The sequence below is a fragment of the Babylonia areolata genome, chromosome 23 (genome assembly GCF_041734735.1).
Source record: "Babylonia areolata isolate BAREFJ2019XMU chromosome 23, ASM4173473v1, whole genome shotgun sequence".
NCBI classification, from domain to species: domain Eukaryota; kingdom Metazoa; phylum Mollusca; class Gastropoda; order Neogastropoda; family Buccinidae; genus Babylonia; species Babylonia areolata.
Genome location: NC_134898.1, coordinates 50809933 through 50814855, shown reverse-complemented (window position 1 = coordinate 50814855; position 4923 = coordinate 50809933).

The window sequence follows — 4923 nt, the reverse complement described above, 5'->3', positions numbered from 1 at the left end:
CTTCATAACTGAATTTATATAAATAGGATACCTGTTTGTTTCTCCATATACAAAATCATTAGGTGTTCGTGTTTCTACACCCAAATATCTTTTTAATGCAAATAAATGAACCTTTTCACAATTAAATGCTGCTCTGTCAAGTCCCCATATCTCAGCACCATACTGTACTACTGGTTGAATTTGTGAGTCAAATAATTTCAAATAAGTATTTAAAGAATTACATTTTAACTTTGATAACTTTTGCAATATGCATAATAAAGCATTTTTTGCTCTGCTACAAAGATTGTTACAGGCTGCCACAAAACTCAGTCTAGTGGAGAAGTAAATTCCTAAGTATTTATATGCATTAATAACTGGCATAACAATACCATTATATGTCCACCTTTCCCTAGCGGCTAAATACCCCCCTTTCCTAAATACAATGATATTACTTTTATCCATGTTTACTTTCAAGTGTAGAGCTGAAGCTGCATGATATAGACTATTAAGCTGTGTTTGTAAACCAATAATAGTTTCTGATAATAAAGCAACATCATCAGCTAATAATAATATAAACAGTTCAAAATAATTAGGCATAAACATAGCACCATGCCTACCCTCTCTGATCACTTCTAATGCTAATTCATTAATGAATAATGAAAACAGAACAGGACTGCAGACATCGCCTTGTTTGACACCGCGGGTACAACTAATATAGTCTGTTAGCTTAGCACCACATCTAATTCTGGTTTTAACATTGGTATACATACTATAAATACAACGAAAAATCTTACCTCTGATACCGTTTTTCAAAAGAATAGGCCACAATAAATTTCTCTCAATGGAGTCAAATGCTTTTTCGAAGTCAATAAAGGCAACATATAATTTGCGATTAAAAGAGAATTGTTTTTGTACTAGTGCCATCAACGTAAACATATGATCAACAGTCGAATAACCCCTTTTAAATCCTGCTTGATATTCACCCGTCAGATTATACTCATTTATGAATTCTTGAAGTCTGTTATTTATAATCGTACTATACATTTTGCTACTTATATCACACAATGAGATACCTCGGTAATTACTTGGGTTATTTAAATCACCCTTTTTAAACAAAGGGATTACAACAGAATCTGTCCAGTTTTCTGGAAAAATACCCTTATCAAATAATGCATTGAAAAGCTTTACAAAAAAATCAGCCACTACATCCCCAACATATTTCAACATTTCCCCGATAATTTCATCTGGTCCTGCAGCTTTACCATTTTTTAAATTTCTGATAACAAGTAAAACTTCTTCTTTGGATATTGGTCGGTTCATGGAACTAATGTCCACAACACTATTATCATTATGGTTTTGATCATTTTCATCTTCAATTATAAAGCTTTCATTTGCAGAAGTCTGTAATTCAAGTAAACATTTGAAATGTCTAAACCAGTCATCAACCGTTAAATCGCTTCGAACTTGTTTTCTTTTAAATGAAATTTTATGTACAGTTTCCCAAAATTCTCTTTGATTATTTACTGCACATATAAGTTTATCAAGTAACAAATCATTATATTCCTTTTCTTTTCTTTTAATCAGATTTTTATACTCTCTTCTTGCCACGCAGTAGGCATCACCATCAGTTTTGTCTTTGGTACGATTAAAAGTCCTCAGTAATCTTCTAGCTTTCAACTTGCTTACTCTGCATTCCCTATCATACCAGTCATTATGTTTATCATGCATTGTTAGATTAATTTTCTTTTTCATACATTCTGCATGCACCTTAAGGCAATCATTAAACATGTTCAATGCAGCATTACAATCATAATCTATCAAATATGTTGCACGATCTAGTACTAGTAGTGTTTCATCAGAACTCATTGCCTGAGTGTAAGTACCATGTAAATTACTATTCCACATAAACTTTTCAGTAAACTGGTTTCCATCCAATGTGTGCATACATGTAGCATTTACTCTGTCTCCAAATCTTAAATATAGTTCAATGGGTTGGTGATCTGATTCTATTCTTTCTGTTACTATCAATTTGCAAGTGGAAAAAACAATGAGAAACAAATCCATAGACATCAGAAAATAATCATTGACACTATTACCTGTTTCTGATATGTAAGTATACTGACCTTCAGTATCCCCATTGCATATACCATTCATAATGCATAAATTAAGTGCAGTACACATATTTAACAAACATTTCCCATAACTGTTAACTACATTGTCTGATGATTTTCTGCTGCTGTCAACAAACATGGAATTACTTCTAAACTGTTTACTGTGTATATCATTCCCATCAAAAATATCCTGAGAAAGGTTGGAAATTCTGCTATTCAAGTCGCCAGACAAAATTACATACGCATCATGATATTCAAGCATACAATCAAAAACACACTCTTCAAGTGCACATATACCATTATCAATGTCAAAATAAGTATAGTAAGGAGAACCCTCAGGCGGCACATATGAACACACATATATTACATCTTCAAGCAAACCAAACAATTTGCCATCAATCAGAAACACAAGAACATTTGGGGAATTCGTCTTAATTTCCTGTACATAAGATATAAACTTGTTTCTTATAAGACATATTATACCACCTGAGCGTCTACCCTGTTTGGTAAATCGAACCGCTGGTTTACAAAAAAGAGAAAAACCTGCAAATGCAATATTTTGAAAATCTTCCACAAAAGTTTCTACCAGGCAAATGAAATCAAATGTTAACAAAAAAGACAGAAACTCTTTATCGTTAACTTTGGATAGAAGTCCATTTATATTCCAGTGCAGAAATGAAACACAAAGCCCATGCTCTCCTGCACAGCCACAGTCACTAACATGTAACTCTCTTTCATTCATACAAACTCTTCCTTTTTTAGTCAGCTGAGCACTTCCACCCCCTCGTTCATCCATTATGCCGCAATGTTCACTGCACCTCCTCTCATTGTTTTCGCTTCCCTTTTGAGATGACCCCTCAGTACAATTTTTCTCTCTATTAACATTACCCTTTTGAGATGACCCCTCAGTACAATTTTTCTCTCTATTAACATTACCCTTTTGAGATGACCCCTCAGTACAATTTTGCTCTCTGTTAACATTACCCTTTTGAGATGACCCCTCATTACAATTTTTCTCTCTGTTAACATTACCCTTTTCAGATGACTCCTCAGCAACACTTACATCAATCTCATCTGTCAGTTGGTCAAGAATTTGCACTTGTGACACATATTTGAATCCTATCTCTGCATGAATATTACTTCTAACTACATTGGAAGCAACATTACAAACAACATCAGACTCCCCAGTAATAACATTTACATTTTCAGAATTAAGTACACTGACAGAATGAAGCACATGTTCCTCAACGTTAATATTTGCCCCCAACCCCTGGGCCACCGCAGATCCAATGTTTACAATGTCAACCGGTTCTGTACTCACTGTGCTCTCGTCACTGACCCCGCTCCAGTTCACTGATTCAGCACAGCTATCTCGTGCACATTTTACAGTTGTCACCGGTGTCGAGACAGGCAGGCCACCCCCCTAGTCCGTTCCCCTAAGAGAGTCCCCCTCCCCAAGGTAGAACTTTTTCCCATCGATCAGGAGGTGATCGAAAATCATGGTCGCTCGTTTGCCCTCACTCCTGGCCTTCTTCAGGTGTGGCGACAGCTTCTTCCTCACCTCCCTGACTCGTAGAGAAAAGTCCTCCCCAATGAAGATATTGCTGCCCTTCAGTTTGGATTTGGCTTTGAGGATCGCCTCCTTGTCCCTGAAAAAGGTACAGCGCGCGATGACGGGTGAGTTGGGCCGGGGGTTCAAGCGGTGGACTCGGTCGAATTGAATATCACCAGACAGCTCCAGTGTGTCCACCACAAGGTCGTTGACTCTACCTTCGCATTCAGCCTGTGTCTCTTTGTCACTTCTTGAAAGACCGTAGAATATGACGTTATTTCTCTTCGAGCGTCCCTCAAGGTCGTCTGCCTTCCTTTCCATTTCTTGCATTCTTTTCTTCATGTCTTCGTTTTCACGACGTAGGTCGGTGACTTCCTCCTTCAGGGACTGGACCTCTTCCTGCAGAGCGGTGTGGCCATCCCGGATGTCCTTGATGTCTTCTTGCATAACATCAAACTTTTCATGCAAAGACTGAAGCATAAACATCAGCTCGGTCCGAGTTGGCTCTGCGGCAGGAGGCTGAGAAGTCACAGGTGAAGAAGTTGTGGTCTTCTCTGTGCTGGCACTGCGACCTCCACTAGACAGACAGGTCTGACGCAAGTTGTCCTTTCGTGGTCCCGGGTTCTGTTCCACGTCTCCGCACTGTAGCAAAAAACTGCCCCAAAACAGGTACGTGAGGAGACAACCTACCACGACACCGTCTGTCATCGTCTTCATGTTCAATGTCCGCTGGCGCAAGGCGATATATTCCTTGACTCTCTTGTTCATGAAGAACAAGAAAACAGCGTGGAAACAACCACACCGTGTCCGGAAATCTAGCTGGGCAGATGGCATAGTACCTGACGTAAGTATCTACCAATTCTTGTCTTTGGATACTTCCGCTGACCTGAGAAATTAACAAATTTGGCAGAGCTAATTAAACGCGTGTGTCGCTGCTGAATCTTGCTCACACCTCGAGAGAGAGAGAGAGAGAGAGAGAGAGAGAGAGTCAAATTTCGAAGTGGTAATCATGTTAGTAATAGGGAGACGAAATGGCATACATTGAAAGTTCCGGCTATGTGAGGTTTGTAACATGTCTGTGATTGGGGATGAGGTCCATTTTATTTTGGATTCTTCCGAGTATGATCAGTTGCGAAAAAGTATGTGCCAAAAAATATTTGTTCCGTAACTGGTTTTTAATTTTTGCAGTATGCTAAAGGAGGCAAAAAAAAAGTTATCTTAGCTGTTAATAAGTATATTCAATTGGCAAATGTTGTCTTGATACTCATTTGTGTTTTCTCA